Source organism: Manacus vitellinus, unplaced genomic scaffold (genome assembly GCF_001715985.3).
Source record: "Manacus vitellinus isolate BGI_N305 unplaced genomic scaffold, ASM171598v3 scaffold_11_pilon, whole genome shotgun sequence".
NCBI lineage: Eukaryota > Metazoa > Chordata > Aves > Passeriformes > Pipridae > Manacus > Manacus vitellinus.
In genome coordinates, this window is record NW_021938895.1 from 12,163,917 (window position 1) to 12,181,768 (window position 17,852).

Below are 17,852 nucleotides of genomic sequence, written 5' to 3' on the forward strand. Positions count from 1 at the left end.
AAATATTTGTATTGTTTTGAAGGAGAGAGGTAATGAAACATGTAGGGGAATGGGATGATAGTACCAAAAAAAGGGATGAACTGTAATTCCCTAAATGACTTTGCCTAGCCTTTCCCTCCTGGGTAAACTCCTTTATTAGTACAATACCCAGACAAATTAGGCACATTCATCTGGTATTATGGTTTCCAGCTCCAGGAAATAATTTGCAACAGGTTTGGATCCTGCCCCACAGCACGTAAGGACCTGCCCCACAGCTTAGAAACACTGCACAGACTAATGCTGCAAATTCTGAACTCTGCATCTTCTTTGCAAGCCAGACACACGATTGACAATACGATCTAAGGCACCTCAGTCAAACAATAGCATATTGTTAGAGTAAGGATGGGATTTTCATATGTTGAACATGGTTGTAAAAGTAAACCCTGTGGGGCACAGTTACTGCTGCATCTCTGCAGTAAATTTCACAGTACTGCGTTAATCATCTCAACTCCCTTCTTAGTATTTTCAGACTATTAAATAAAACCAAATTCTCACTTTTCTGCCATGTGAGTGATGGCAGTAGAGATGGTAGTTCATGCTAAGCCACTTCTGAGGTATTTCTGTTATAACTCAGCAAAACCTGGGGTTTGTACTTGATTTCTCAGGATCTTTGTTAAAATGAGTAATGTCAGCAAAGACTTCTCTCCAACTCTAGTTGCAGTATTCTCTATGATAGCCAGCTACTTGTTACACTGGAGCCACGTTCATTTATGATTCTGTAAAACAAACAGAGCACTCGCTCCTTCGCACATAACTTTGTTCTGTGCAGTACAAAGGAATGTGGGGAGACCACACTTAAGTTTGGGTTTGTGGGAGTGTTTTGTTTGGAATTTCTTGGGGGGCTTTTTCTTTTGTTTTTTGGGGGGTGGGGATTGAAGGCTTTTGCCATAAACACACCAAAGAGCTAAAAAAAAGCCAGTAGAAATGTTGATTTGGGTAACCAGAATTGACATGAGCATACAAAATACACTGTTTAAGTTTAGTGTGCTTACACACTTGGATTAATTTATTCCTAACATTACTGGAAGACTACAACTTTGAGATCCCAGTTGTACAGCTGAAATCCCAGACTTGTGTAACAAGAACTAACTGCCCTCTTTTGTGTGAGTGTGGCTAGATGACACGGCTGCTGAAAGCTCCAGCAATTACAGCTTGGCCAGCTTTCAGATGAATAAAATGCCAGTGTGGGAAGGGTGAAATGTTAGTACCAGCTTTGGATTACTGCCATGATATTTTCCACTATGAAGACTCCAACTTCCTAGAGGGAATGCTTTGTTGTCTTCTGCCAGAATCCTTAAATCAGCAAATATTGACAATTACATCTGATTATAAAAGTGTAGCCTGAAACTATGTCATTAAGTATTTTAAAACATCTGTATATGCAAACTTTTAAAGGGGAGTTTGTCTGTAGTGTAGGATCTGTGAGTTGACATCAGTGTAAGAATCCCTGAGCGGAGATTCTGTAAATGCCATTGGAAGTAGCTCATAAGCTCTTTTATTGCAAATTATATTCTCAGTTGTCCAATCTCTTTGCTTAGTTATATCCTCATTCCTGCTGTTGTTGTCATTGTAAAATCCCTCTCCTTTGGAAACAGAGTTTGTAAAACCTGTTTGGGGGGAGAAAGGTGGGGCTTCTTTAGGCCTTGGCTTCAAATCACATATGGCTGCTGATCTTGTTATTGCTGAGCAGATGCTGGGTATTTCCAGTTTGTTGTAAATCTGTTGGAAACAATGAAAGGAGCTCGTTACAGCCCTGTGAGAAGGAGGAAAAGGAGAGGGAGAAGAGATATCTGTTTCTATGCTCTGAATTACTTAAATTGTGCTCCCCAAGGAAATCTGGTGTGTATGGCCAGGGAGCAATACAGTTTGGTCTCAGCAGTAACTACTAAAGCTGTACATTATCGCATTCTTCACATAACTCAAGTCTTCCAAAGAGATTTTGTGTGAGTGTTAGAGATACTGAAGCCTCTGTAGTAATGGATGCATGAATTAGCCTGGTGAAATTTAAAAATTACATGCATTTCTATTCAGAGAACAAATTATGCCAGCATGAACTGGCAGGCAACAATGCTTTGGGGCTGTTTTATAAAATGGCAGAGTCAAGGTTTTGCCACTCTCACCCTTTCTGAAAAATCCAGACTCATATAAAAAGCTTCTTTTGGTCTGTTAGCATAATTTTGTTGATTTTAATGTATAGATGACTTAAATTCTATTCATACAGCTAATTTGATCAGAATACATGATCTGAACAAGATCATGCTATATGATTTAAAAGGTTTCAGTAGTTGGTGAACTTCATTCATGACTTAATTCACCTCTTAATGTTAGAACTAATCAGTTTAAATACAGGACCTTGAGAATATAATTCAATTTTCATAGATCAGGTCTTCAAGTAGGATTCACGCAGACATAGAATAGATACCCACGTGGGGGGGCCTTCAAAGTGTAGTTATTTGTTACTACATAGCCATGCCAAAATGCTTTAAATAAATGTTAGTGCTCACTAGGTATTGTGTCAAGTGGAAACTCTCATGCCAGTTTATTGCTGTTAAGCTTTGGGCTTGAGCGATGGTTGGTATTTTTATCTGTGGGAGGAACGGGAGGAAGCTCTCAAGAAGTAGCTGAGCGTCACTGGAGAAGTTTGTGTACGGTGGAATCCCAGCCAGGGACAACTGAAATGAGTCCATGTTTTTGCTATTCCATTTTGTCCCTTCCCCCAATTTATATCCCATCTGAGGCAGTTTAAATAATGCTCAGTGGAAGACAAAATGATGGTTTTTGCTAGGTCCACTCAAATTACTTACCAGCCTAGTTCAGAACTACTCTGCTGTGAAACTTCTGTTCCTACATGTGTTTCTAATGGTCTGGTTACTCTCCTGCTCTGCTCTACTCGAGCTGTCTTTGCCCACCCCTTCCTTTCTACCCTGTCCTTCCAAGGATCTGGAGCAAGGGCTGTGCATGCTAGATGGCCAGTGAAGAGACACTGTTCTCAAAAGCACAAATGGTTCTCATCTCTTGCACCTTGAAAATATTGCAGGAGTGGATGGTCTCTGCACCCATGTGCTGCAAGGTGTGTAGGATCCCAGAGGGGAGGAGATACAGCAAGATCATCACCACTGAAAGTGCATTTTAAGGCAGGAGAATAAAAAAAGTCCGTAGATCAGAGTAGTATTGAGTGCAAACTGTCTCTTATTATTATCTCCAGAGTGGAAAGAACTTAAAGTATCTTGTCACTTAAAAGAGAGATGTGTGGATGCTCAGAAGCATGAAGGTCTGTTCTGTGGTCAGGGCTGATAAAAGATGCTTGTAGCTCTGTTTATGTGCTGCTCCATTCTTCTGCAAGCAGCAAGACAGTTACATGCTGTTCTGTACCAAGAGCATATGGTCACCTCTAGTGGAGCTGTGGAATGTGATTGAAAACCAGCAACTTTGATAATAACAACAACAAAAATATTAAATTGTAGAAATAATAATATAAATTGTTGCTATGGAGAATAAAACCTTAAATGTGCCAGCCTAACCAATTGAAGACTTTTGCTTCAAAGTGGGACAACTTATGCTGTGGTTTATGTACTTAAAATAAGTCTGGAGGAGACTCCCTGGATCATCACATCCCACTCATTGCCATCACAGGCACTATACAGTATGTTTATCCAGGCTTGTATTTAGATTCTTTTCCTCGTTTGGTACTGGAAGCCTGTTCCAGGTCCTTGGCTTGCTGATAGCTAGAAATCCAAATAAGAAGCTTTCTCTTAGCTAGTTTATACCCACTTGTTTTCGTGTCAGTTCTGCCTGATGGCTAAAATCCAGTAAGCATTCTGCTGTCAGCAACTCTGCACAGAGGCATCTTAGATTAATAGATCTGAGTGCTCCAGGAACCTTTTGTGGTATGCAGGGATGGTAGGAGTTGCAGAGCTTCAATATATCTGTAACAGTAATTACTTTTCAGAGGCAGGTCCTAGTGCTGCACATCCTTTTGCTTAAGGTTTTGCTGATTATAGTGAGGATTCAGTTTATTGATGGTCTGCAATAGTTAGATTTGTATTTTGACAATGATTATTTGGTTGGTAAGGGGGGCAATTTGCTTTGGTGTGTGTCTGCAAAGAATTTATATTGCAAAGGGAAAAAACAGGTGAGGAAGGAGGAATCGCTAGTCTTGTTTTGATTGCCTAATAGAGTGATCTTTAACAACATGAGCATTGACATTTGAAAGGAATAAACATTGTATTTTCTTTCCAAATGGCTGCTCTTTATAAAGGTGGCTCACTTGTTAGTTCACTGTCTTAGAATATAGAAAGGAAATTTTGTTTATCTGTCTGTCTTGATTGATGGGTCAATTGCAAATATTATTTTTGTCCAATTAGAACCATAGAGGAGAAGGATGGATCATTTTTGTCAAAGGCACTTCAATTTTTAAAAGGTGCTCAAGCTTTCCAATGTGACATAATTTTTTTTTCAGCCAGATACAAATATGGAATCGATATCAGCATCCTGGAACTTCATGTTTTATTCCTTGCCTCTATAAATTTCACTTGTTGAGACAACTAGGCAGGCCCTGCTACTAATTAATAAACCACCAGAATGAAACAGTGCAGTAGGAAAGTAATGGGAAAGAAAACAAATTGACTGTTCAGTGGATTTGTAATACTGCAGCATGTTTCGTTTTTCTCTAACAATAGGAAATTGCTACACCCACAAAAGCTCTATAATTTAGTGTGTTCTCCTGTTAGTAACCACATCTTTCCTCATCAAGTGGAATCTAGAAGCCTGTTACTGCAACAAAACCGAGGAAAATTGTCACGTCAGAGCAGATCTAATCGTTATTACAGTAAAGTTTACACACACAAGCATCCAGAAAAGTCATGTCCCTGGGAACTCACACCTGGCATGCTAACCCTTTCATGACTGATGATTTTTGGGCAACCTTTGGTAACTTCAATGGCTACCTAAAACCATGGGGTAAAGCCCATTTAAATTAACACAAGGTCAAGCGTTATTTATGTAAAGAAATGAAACATAGTGTGCTCTGTGTACTTTAAAAGATAGGGAGGACGATAAGAACTTGGCAATGACTTCAGGGTTTATAGTAGAGATGGAATAACTCTGCCATCTCTTTATAGTCTTGCTGGAGACAAAAGGAAAAGCTATGTGGATTAATTTGAAGACTTGGTAAGGCAATTATAGAGAGAAACCTGTTTTATTCCTGAACTCTGAAGCACCTGAGAGCACTCTGGAGAAGGAAAAAAGGCATCTTTTACCAAGAAAATCTTATGCACTTGTACATGAGTTTGCAGTGGCTGTGGTCTTTTCACAAAAGATCTCTTCACAGAATATCTAGAGAAGACTTTACTCGTTTTGTCCTGATGAGCTTGTTTCTGAACTGCTGGGTTTCTGCTGAAGTTCTTTAAATGCTCTTGAATCCTGTCTGGTGAGAATGTTGCTGCAGGGTGAAGTTCAAACAAAATTCTCTAGTGCAGGGTGATGGTCTAAAAATGTAATTCCAAGAACTGATGTAGAAAAGCATAAGAATAAGGATGAGAATTTGTTGGCCAAAGGAAATGCTATAGCAAGGCTGAGCAGGGTTTGGAGAATCCCTGCCTAAGTTCAGAAAGTAAATCCTTAAACCAAACTACGTGGCCACATCTGGTAAAATAAAGCAAACAGATCCTTTGAGAAAGGAGACCAACCTCAGGGAAGTATTTGGATTGCCACTTACTAATGCAAACTATTGAATTTACTCAATGAGGACAGTGATGTAGTGGTAAAAGATGGGGGTTATTCATATTTGCAGGCAGTGTGGAAGTTAGTAATGCTAAAGCTGCTGAAAGGGAAGTAGTTTGCCATTTACTTATGTGTGAGTTCTATCACTGTTTTTCCACTTGTGTTTGCTATTTTTTTTTCCTTAGTAACCAATCCTGCTCTGTAGAGTCTGAGTGCTTGGCCATTCAGATGTTCTGCTGGAGGATGGGGATCAAGGCAGTCAGCTAGCACTAGTGCTGAGTCTCCTGATCACAGTCTGCTCAGAGCATCTCGAGTACTGGATGCTTCACTACTTACTGAACTAGTTGTTTGATCTTTTTAGCAGGAAACCTACTGTTTAATTTGTAGAATTGAGTCTAGAAACAATTTCCTATCCCAAATATTGCACAATTTTTCTATTAAAAGGTTTTTACCGAGAATGAAATTCTGAGATTTGCTTTTTTTCTTTGAAATTTATTTAAAATTGTTAGCTCTGATTCTCTCATTAAGCATTTTTGGCCAAATAAAAAGTCCTCAAAAGCTCTGGTAGTCATAGCCAAATGGGACTCTGAATTGTATTTCCATCTTACAAAAGACGGCTGGAAAGATAACTGTGTGGGAAGTGATCCGCTGCAGGGAACAGTCATGTCCTGGCAGTGAGGATGGACCAGATGACCTAATTTCTCTTTTCCATTAGAGCTGTCTCTGATTCCCCAACTAGTCATGCAAGCACATGACTGACAAGGATAAAAAAATATGGAAAATATATCTCCCAGCGTAACAAATAAATCCTGTTATTCTTGATTCCATCACCTTGAAAGCATTGATTAATTGAATGTCACAGAGTCCTATATCATTATGTTGGTCTTTTAGATGAAACCCTTAAAACTAACTTTTCATCTGCTCTGCCTGGAATTCAGAACTGCTTCCTCAGCTGCATGAGACATCTGTTTGATGCAGCTGATGAGTGAATACAAGAGAGATATGAGAACCGCTCAGAGAAGCAGTTGCACGGTCTATGGCCTGTTTTAATAATACCCCATACAACTCACCTACAAGATTTTGGAATTGCAGCACTGTGCTGACTACTTCTACATTATCATACCTTGTATACCTATGGCATGGGCTTGCTGTGCCAAGTCACAGCACTGAGGTCTGCAGAGTTGGTTGGACTGGCCTTCAGATGGCTTTTTTGCTGCTGTCTGTAAATCAGCCATGACCTGGCTGTCACGATCCAAAGGAGACTTTTCTTTTTCTTTTGCAAGTAGAATCTTCCCTGACCATTGCCAAATTTTCCTTTCCCATCACTTGGTGCTTCTTGCTGGCTGACTGTTCTCCCTCAGCCAGGTAGTCTGAGGTCTTGCAGTGTCAGATCTTATCTGGAATATGAAGAATTTTGAAATCAGCATTTAGATTATTATCATGGGATAGGTCTTTGTAATACATTTTATTAGCATAACCTCATACTGCAGAATTTGTACATGAAATTTTATTCCCTCTTGGTGCATCCAGTCTATATCATTCTCCATTAATATTATTCACATCATACCTACAAACAAAACCAAATACCAAAGGCCAAAGAATCCTGACTGTAGCATTAAGATGATAATGGATTACAGGAATGCACTTAGGAATACCTGCAGCTAGGTGGAGAGGTGAGGGTGTACAACATAAAGGACTTTAAAAAGCAGGGTATACCGACTGATAAAACACTATTGCTTTTTTGATGGAAACTACACAGAACCACACTGTTGTCTGAAAGTGGATGTTTACCCTTGAGATCCCTCACAACTCTGATCTCCAGTTACTAGATGGATGCTCATCTTGCCAACTGGGATCCAGGAGGAGCTTACCTCTCAGTTCCATTTTGGAAGAACTGTTACAAATTTTATTTCCTTCTCTGTAAGAGAAAGTGGAGTAGAGTGCTTCTCACTGGAACTTTATGTCATACTTTCTACTATTGCAGAACCAAGGGTTTCTGCAATGCCCAATTCCTCCTGACCTCTTCTTGTGCCCTATTTTTTTAATAGTTATGGCTTTCAGTCTTTAGGTATTTTGTGTTAGAGGATGTTGAAAGCTGTTTTGTGGCTCAGATTTATTGACTACACATTTTGTGGAGCCTTCTGAAGTCGATGTCTCTTACAGGCCTACCTGCATGTACCAAGTTGGACGAGTCCTGTATTCCATCGGCCCTGCTAATCTGCTCTTTCCTCCTCATGTGGGCCAAAGGAAGTACTCTCTCCACCCTCCCACCTGTGGAGCCAGAGACAAGGACAAGATACAGGCATATCAATTGTTTTCCATGCCCTGCATTCCTCTGCCTAAAGTATTTTCCTGTGCAAAGCTATCACAATTTCTAAAACAGTGAGAAGAAAATCTTCAAGCTCTTAAGAAATAAAAATAAATACATGTGCATCTCATTGGTTAATAAGAAAAATACTATGATAATGAAGAAAGTTTAACATTTAGAAATTAGGAATGTAACAGCATATGTTCTGTCTGTTCCTACTTGTTTTTTTCCTTGACTTGTGAAGTTTTTCCATGTTTTCCAAATGGAACAGAGAGATTGTTGATGTCCAGGGAAATTGCCTCAGAGACCTATTTCATTGAGACAAAAGTAATTAGTAGATGTAGTTTGATGTATTTTTCTTTGTTTTTCTTTCTTGACACTCAGCTTTCATATTCACTTGCACCCACCCACTCCCAAAACTCTTATTTGCTATTAGGAATTTGTTTACTTGCTTTCTTAATTTGAAGATCCTTGGCTTAAAACCACTACACATTGCTTTTAAACAATATTGCAGGATGAAATGTATTGGTCTGAGCCTTACAAAGTACAGCAACCCAAAGTTTATGCTGATTAATACTCGCTGCCAGTGGTGTCTGTTTTATTAACTGGGAATTGCTGGGGTACAAAGCTCCAGTGACAGCCTGTTCTCCTGGGCTGTGCCTGCTATGCTGACAACCAGTTCCTGCACTGGATATATGCTCTGGAGGATCCCACTGAGGTCACAGCTATAAGGTCAATTTAGTCCAACACAAATCCATACTGCCTTTGAAACCTTCTGTCTCACCTCTGCTTGTCCCTAGTGCCTCCCTTAGTCTGGCATCAGGCAGCCAGAATGCAAAATCCCATACAAGGATGGACACCTTTCCCTTATCCCTCCCCCAACCACATGCTGATCCCCAAACTGCATAGTTCCACAGGAAGAGAAATGCCTGGGAGGAGAGGCCAGGAGGACTCCGCATGGCAGTGCAAATTATGATGGATGAAGTGGCTATCTAACAAAAACCCAAGTATGAGGACTTTTTAACATCTCTATTTGTCAGACTCAGGGCAGGTTTATTTGTCTGGTTTGGTCTGGATTCTGGTTCTGGTCTTACAATGTTAATTGTTGCCTGAAAGTGAGTGATACCAGATTCTAATTCATTAGGGCTGCATGATCAAGTCTCTTTAGGAGTAATACTTTCCAACAGTGAAAGCTCCCAAGGCTCAAAAGTAAATTGCACAAAAAGAAGAGTTATATCTAAAAGACAAACATTACAAAAGAACCTTGGTATCCTTAGCAGAACTGTCAATCCAAATGACACCCAAGCAGAGCACAGGGATGGTAACCAAACATGTCTTACTACAATTTTCCGGTATTCTCTATGATCCAATTTCTTTCTACCTTCACAGCTGGGCTTAAGGGTGAAAAAAAATTTTAAGCATCAAAAGACAAACCTTGATTTATTGTGTGGGAGGCTGTTTCTGTAGTGTTCCAGAATGAAATGTCCTGGTACCGATGCCTGTAATCAACAGGAGAATATGGGATTGATGCAAGAAACAAATGATCTGGTAAGTATCCATAGAAAATTAGTTCACCAGAGAAGTTTAACTGATTAAAATGAAACAATCTAGAGCAAGACTCCTATTAAGTTCAGTTGGGAAATCAAGAGGATTTGGAATTATCTCTTTTACAACCTAAAAATGGGCCATATTCATGAGAAGTAAAAGGTGGGAAAATAGTTTCAATTGTGCTGGTGTTTGTATATGAAATATATATTTTATTTATAAGCATTATATTGTATATTTTTACATGTATTCACGTGTATATATGTTTTTATTTATGAGATGTTACCATGTCTGCTTGCAGAAGACTGACTCATTTCATGTTGGAAATTAGTTATAATCAGATACTAACAACTTTTGGTTACCAGGGACCTAGGCTGACCCCATGCCACTAACTACACATCATTAGCTGTAACTTGCAGTCCTCTGAGCCACTCCTGCCTTTGCATAACTCAGATTTCTGGACTCAAACAGAGACAGAAAAGTGTTGTTAAATTTTTGCATGAAATACATTGCTTTAATTACGGCATCTTAGGTGAAGACTATTTAGAAACCACATTTGACACAGTAATTACTGGTCATGTTGTCTGGAAAAACAGAAATAAAAGTATAAATCCCTAAAAACAGAGATAAACTATTTTCTGGATGTTCTTGTAGACTTAGATAAGAATAGCCAATTAAATACCTACTCTTTAAGTAAATTTAGCTTTTCAAATAGCTCATTTGAATATGGTTTAGGTTATTATAGGAAATACTAGAGGTTTGCACAGTAAACCCAGCAATATAAAATACTAATAAAGTCATACAATATAAAAAACTGCTCAGGTTTACTTACTACCATATATGCAGTATCTTTGCATTAATAGGAGCAAGAAAAGTAATATAAAGATCTTACAAAAACATCTCCTAATACTTAAATTGTTTTTCTACATTGCATAAATTGCACACAGACATTTATAAAGTACAGCTGCTGGTTTATGGCTTCATACTTTATTGATTATGATTTTTTTTATAGCTTATCATCACACCTTCATTGCTCTTATCATTAGACAATGTTGTCAGCCACTAACAAGGCAAATATTTTAATAAAAGCAGCTTAGTTTCAATAATTCTTTCGAGTCATAAAATCATTAAGGCTGGAAGGACCTATGGAAATCACCTGGTTCAACTCTCTTCCCAGACCAGGTTCCAGCTTCAAAGTGTCTTTCAAACACACATAATGCTAAATTGTCCTTAATACTCTACGTAGCATTAAAAATATTAATGTAGTCAGTTGTTCTCACTAATCCACTAACAAATATGTTTGTGTTATCCTGTGTTAAAAACTCAGCCACTATACTTATTTCATCTTACATAAACAGCAGTGTTGCTGGTTTTTTCTCTCAAGACCTTAATTTCTTTTATTTTTATAATATCTTATTTTTATTTTACACCCCTTACTGCAAAAGCCATTAAGTACAAATATGTTTATATGGTCAGTGGTGATGTTTTTATTCTTGGTGAACTACCATTGCATTCTGAAGGCTTGGTGAATTATGCTTTAGACTACTGCTCAGATATTCAGAAAAGCCAGTAATCTGTATTCTCAGGGGAAAAAGACTTGGATTTGTATCAGCTGTGGTAAATGAGAAAACATGTCCAACAGCAACACACTAAAATTCAACTGGCTTAATTTTGTTCTAATAACTTGAGTGTTGTAAAAGGTCCTGAAAAGTGATGTTTTCTTTATTCTTAGTTTAATTGCATCAAAAATAGTAGCAATGCATCCTTGCTTACACTGGCTTCAGCAATGTTTCTATCAAAAAAAAAGAATGGACTTTTGACCAAAAGGATGGTTTAATTTGCAGGGCACAGTCTGCTTATCTTACTAATTCCTACTGGGAAATGACTCTTACAGCAAGGCCTCTGCAAATACAGCTGGAAGAGGCTGGGTACCCCTGAACAGTCTGTACTCCTGCCAAAGGTACCCAAGCAGGGTGACCACTGGGACAAGAGTCCCGAGGTCTCATGGTGCAAACAATGCTGTCCTGAGATGGACAGTGTAAGTGGAGACCCATGGTATTCCATCACAAGTGTTACCACTTCTGTCTGACTTTTCTCAATGACCTCTCCTGGGGGAGACAATCCAGAAATCAAACAACTGTAGACCTTGATTCTGTATAACTATTTACACCTTTCACCCTTTTGGTTACCTGTATTTGTGAACACAAATAAATGAAAAACACCCAACCAACCAGACAACAAAATCAACTATGAGCGTACCTAAGAGTTCAGTGCAATTTAATTACAAATACATACAAGGACAAACCATACTCGCATCATTTAATTAGTCAAACTGGAACAGTTTTTGTGAAGCTCAAAGGGAAAAGGAAAGGAGAAGAAGGTATCAGGGGGACAAGTGCAAGAGTAAAAGCTCTGATGGCACCAGAGAGTTTGAGGGTTTTTTTCTCTGAAACTTTTTCTTGGTCACCTTATTGACCTCCTCATCTTTCATGGCCCCTTTAATGGCCTGTTTCAGGGTCCTTCTTTGCCTTGAGCCCACAGGGTCAGCTTTTCTCAGCATCCCAGAGAAAGCAAGAATGGTTACCCACTGCTGATATCTGACAGCAGAGTAAGTTTGATTCAGCTGAATATATAAAGATATATATTTTATATATAATATATAAAAAAAAAAATATATATAATCAGGTATACAAGTAGCATAAGATCCGAATCAAGCCTTCTGTATGTGTCTTAGAGATATGAACTGTGTCCTTTGAACCACATTCTTGATGATATTTGTCACACATTTCCTCAGCAACTTCAAAAGAGTTTGAGTCCTTTGATTACAGTGCTGTTTACCTACTATCTTAACTAACAGGCATTTGCTCAGAACAGACATTCTCTCAAAACACTCCCTTTATTATCTTTTCCTTCATGTGCAAAAATACTTTAATTTACAAAGAGCCATATTAACATTCCTGGTTAAATATAAAGCAGTACTCTTTTGAGAACAAAAATATTAGAAGAGTGATAACCAAGTATGAGTTTCTGTCCTAGATTTGCAGTAAACTCTGTGCCTCTGCTTTAGAGACCTTAAAAACTTCCTGCCTACCAGTTCTTCACCAATAACAGTATGCAGTCACATGTAAGAAACATGAGCTTGGTCTCACTTTTCATAAAGAAAATTACCTTGTCCCTATGATCATCACTTAAAAATGGGTCTAGCTCTGTGCTTGTTTTCAGGTTATTTCCCAGTACTTTTAAATTGGTGCTTTAAGTCAGCAGGTATATGATAACTATGGCACTTGGCACTTGCATTGCATATTTAATGTATATCAATATCCATGGTCTACCACTGGAAAACTGATTCACACACAGAAAGGTGAAGAGACTTAGTCAGAGGTCTCCCCACTTCTGTAGAGGTACCTTGAGTTAGTTTCAGCTGAAGAAGTATTTTGGCCAGTGGTTTCCTTACTGTGTCCCGTGAGCCAGTGCTATGGGCTCTGCAGAACCACATGGAAACACATTTTTAAGCAGAATTTTAATAACATGTTACAATAAGTTTTCAGAGTTGACTACACTTCAGGGGTCCAAACTGTTTGGAGACTACTGACCTAGTTTGACATTTGTGATTGCAGAATCACCAAAGTGCTCCCAGGTGCCTTATGATGGCACAGCTGTGTTACCAGGGCAATCTAAGCTACAGCTCCATGAATAACACAGCTCAGTGGCATACTTGCTGATCCACAGTGCAGGGCTCTCAACGCTTTTTACTACCACTACACAGGGTATGCTTCCAACCAAACTGCTCCAGCTAAGCCAGGAGAAGGATGAGAGCCTGCACAGTTGTAGAAGGGAACCTGCAGCACTGTCCTGCAGCAAAGTGTCCCTTGGAAGTGCTCTTGCCTCTGCGTTCCTGCTGTGTGTCCTGTATCAGATCGAGCTGGTGAGCAAACCAAAAGCGGTGTAACTGGGCAGGGCTGGGCAATGGCAACTCTGTGAGTCACATTTTAAGCACAGAGAACTGAAAGCCCTGCAGTGGAGAGAAATGAGGCACCATGAAAATGAGAGATCAAAGGCATATAAATACTAAGACATATAAAAATAAAGGTTTTGAAATCTCAGTTGATGGGCAGGTCACTCTTGAATCACACATAGGTCTTAAGCAGTTCAAAGGCAGCTCCTGCATCAAAGTTCCACCATGAGGATGGCCAGTCTGGGTACCCTGAACCCCAGCTGTTGGTGAAATGAGCCAGCTGGTGCTCCTGAGCCTGACATCAGTAGGCTGTCTGCAAGTCCAAGACACATGCAGGCCTATTTTGCAGTGGTGAACTGCTGTCCCAAATGCAGGCTGCTCACAGAGGTTTCCTTTTCTTTTTGGGAATAGGTGGCATGTGCAAATTCTGGTCACATGAAGATTTTGACATAGTGTTCATAGACCAAAGTCATGTGATGAACTTCTTTTTTTGCAAAGAAATTACTTAGAAATAAATCCTCTTGGTCTCACTCACACCTCAGCTATTCTATCTGAGAAAGAACTGTGAGAAGCTGGATCCAGGTTTTCTTCCTTAGAGTGTGAAATATTTGCTAGCCTGGAGCAGTAATGCTTCACACTTATGTTGCTCAGACACCACTGAGTTGGCAGGGTCAAAAATAAGTATGGAGAATGAAACCTCTGAACAGGTTGAGAGCTTGTTACATTGAGGGCTGCACCAGCTCAGCAAAAAGCTGCCTGCATTCTGCCAGGTCTGAGGTGAATATGTTCATTCGGCCAGTGGTGCAATTTAGAGGTAACTCTGTCCTGTCCTTCTGCTCCAAAGCCACTAGGTCACTACAGGAGATCCTCTTGTCCTTTTCTTTTCACTCTGTTGAGGCTTTAAGTTGGTGCCCAGAGGAGCATTCAGACAGACATGCAACTTCTCATTGTACAGGAGGAGAATCTCTGCACCATCCCTTCAAAGCAGGTTTTTTTAAGAGCATCTGATTCTGCAGGAGGCTCTGGGTGCCTGTTCTCACCATGGAACTCAAGGAAAATGCATGGTCTTACTTGCTTGGCTGAGGCATTTGTCTCTTTTCAAGCAACTCTTGGTGATGCCACATTCCCAAGTGTGGTATACTACAGCTCTAATAAGGAACAGCAAGCAAACTCTAATGCTACATTCCATGTATTCCATGAATTGCTCTCTATTTGAGATCTTGCCAAAAAAACCCCTAGAAGGCATCCATTCCAGCATAGCCTCTTTTCAGCCCACTCTTTTTCAGTTTCTTTGTAATGCAGATGTTACAGCATTCAATACATTAATTTTTCATGGCATGTTTAAGCCTCCAATTACGCTTAAATCCCATATTGCCAACGTAGCCAGTGAGGGAAAAAAAATCCTGGGAGTTCTACCTTGCAACTCTCATGCATGAGAATAAACCTCATTTGTGAAGCCACTGAATACTGATTTCAGAGTTCACCCAAAAGAATTTCATTTGTCTCTTATTGTCTCTGTACAGTTCTAAGTCTAAGCAGGGACTGTTCATATGTGTATATAGACATAGACACATATACATACACACAGATATAGGACCAAAGAAGTCAGCACAAGGTAGATTGCCAGCAGAACTTTCCAAATCCAAATGTGTGCAAATTTAATCAGTTAAAATTCCTACTAATTATTTTTTTTTTTAGTACAGGAGATATCCCATTGTCCAGCTGCCAGGTTTTGCTTGGGCTGCTGGAGTATGCTGGCAATCTGTGTCTCATGCACCAAAATAGTACAGCTGGAGACTGTCACACATTTCATTATTTTCCCCAAGCTCCACATTAGCTGCCTTTACATTAACAATACTCCTGGAGTAATATCTGGTCCTAATGTCTGACCAAAAATATTGCCTAGATGAAGTATTTTTTATCTTACTGAATACTTGGATTCTCTTTTATTCTATTATAGTTTGCATCAGAGAAGCTTTTTCTCAGGAGAGAAAAGAGAACAAATAAAAATATCAGATGTCCTCTGAAAAGCAGGAATTGGTACCAGAGATGTTAACTTTCAGCAGTGTCTGTGACAGCTGTAGTGTGGGTAAGAGAAATCACTAGGACATACATTAAATCAGTGGAATCAGGAGCCACAGGACATGTTAACATTGATGCTAACAGAACGCTCTCAATTACCAAAAGTGATTTAGGATGAGATTTAAAACTGCATCTTGCTTCCATTTAAATCAATGTCAAAGCTCTTTTTGACTGAACAGGGCTGGGATGCCTGTGAGAGTAGGAATCACCTTGCCAGAGTGCATGCAGAGATGTCTATAAAGGTGAGAAAGGCATGTGTGAAACTACCCAGGAAATCATAAAGATGAGTGGTTTGTATTCATCATCCTGCCATGGAGCATTGAAAACTCTGCAAAGTTCCTGAATGGTTTTTCCATTGATATCTGGTGAATCTTAAATATGTACTTCCAGTTTTAAGATAGTAGTAAGCTTTAAATATGGCGAGGTGTTTTCTGTTTCCCTGTTAGGACAAAAGTGCACCAGTCAGATGGCAGAAGTATCTTCATTATTTATACATGTGCCACCTTTCCTAAGAACTGGAAAGGGAGAGATGGAAGACTGGCAGCACCATCTCCTGGCAGATATAAGAAACAGGGACCACTTTGTGTCAGAAAGTAGGGCCAAGTAATTTCTTTGTGGATTTTAAAAAGACTGTGGCAGGAAGTAACTTCACAAGAGTATATTCCCTCCCTAGGAAGATTAACTTTGTTATGCTTCAGGGAATAAAAGCATAATGTGTTATTATAATTGTGGAGAACACAGGCTCACAATTATGAAGAACAAATTCAGGTTGCTTCTGCCTTTAAAAAACTCCCTCATGTTGATCTCTCTGCTTTCCTTTATATTGCAGTAATAGCAGATTTCAAAACTAGCACAGCAGGTAAATCAGTCAGAAGACCACAGGAGACCAGAAAAGTTCCTCACAGTCAGAAAATACTGGAATATGTAGATTTCAATAGGTGTAGCCAAATTTCTGTCTTGCTAAGTATATAGGGGAAATGTTGGGAAAAGACTATTAACACTATAAACTGCTGGATCACTAATGTGGAATGCTATTATACATATTTAGAAAGTGACAATAGGCCAAACAATGCTAAGTAAGGGTGAGGCCTTTGAAGTAATGAAATGCTGTATGGGAAAAAAATTATCTATGGAGATAAAAGAGACGAGACTAAGTCAGATGACTTGGTGAAGACAGCCATGGAAGAGAACAGAGGAGAAAAAAGTGGTCAGGAAGAGAGGAATTAACAGGAACTTCAGAACTGGTATGCCACAGGAGTCCAGATCTCATTTTCAGAACAGTCTCAACTAGCAAGATGGAGAAGACTTAACCTCATTGATCAGATTGATCAGTCTTCTGCCTTTTAACTCTTGCAGACCTGTCTTGCTGTTAGGTCTCGTGATCCATGGCATGGAACAAACACAAAGCCCTCCTTGTGTTACACAAGCAGAGATATGTTTTGCTTTTGGGTTTTTTTCTCTGTGTTTTGGAGGTTATTTTACTTTGAGAAACTTCCAAGTGCTTTTAAGGATTTTTTTTTTGCAGATGATCATGAGTGGGAAGAGACTTATGAACTCATTCATTCCATCCTCCTCCCAAAGGAAGAACAATTCTTATAAGTCACAACACTTCCCAGGGCTTCGCCCCACATAGATTCAAAAGCCACATGTAATTCCCATGGGAAAATATGCAGCTTTATGCAGCCTACCTCTCCCACATGGGTGGGGAGGGGCTCTGTTTATCTCTTTAGCTCAGAACCAAGATCAGGACTTTTTCCTCGGGGTATCATTTACTATTCAAACATTCACAAAACAAAGGTAATCCTCCATCTTCCTCCAGGGCCACAGAATTCACCTTCCCTTCCAAGCTGCTAAACCCTATATTTTAGGAATCACTCTAGTTAGTGGATTAACCTCTTTTATCAAACACTTGCTCTTAAACCCTTCTTCTGGACAGGGTTAGCTGCCCAGTTATCTGTCACTGCACATCTCTGGCTTTTGTTATTAACACAGGGAAACACATTTTACTGGCTATGTATATCATACTGTTTTGGTTTTTTTTTAATTCAATGTGCTGTAGTTGTGCTATTCCTCACCAAAACACACTACATGCTACTTCCCATTAATTTCTAATTATATCCCATGTATGTATCATATGCTTGTTTAGTCCCTAATTACCTAAATAAAATGGCTCAAGTTCCTTCCTGAGGGTAGGAAAGAATG

The 17,852-nt window shown here is 39.3% G+C and overlaps 1 long non-coding RNA gene across 1 annotated transcript; it reads right to left on the reverse strand.

Annotated features, from left to right (window-relative positions):
• Positions 1–1,074: 1,074 nt before the first annotated feature.
• On the reverse strand, positions 1,075–8,129 carry LOC108644322. Its single transcript, XR_003916444.1, has 3 exons — positions 7,930–8,129; positions 6,884–7,157; positions 1,075–1,758 (listed from the first exon to the last, which is right to left on the reverse strand). It is a non-coding gene; the product is annotated as an uncharacterized LOC108644322 (long non-coding RNA).
• Positions 8,130–17,852: the final 9,723 nt, after the last annotated feature.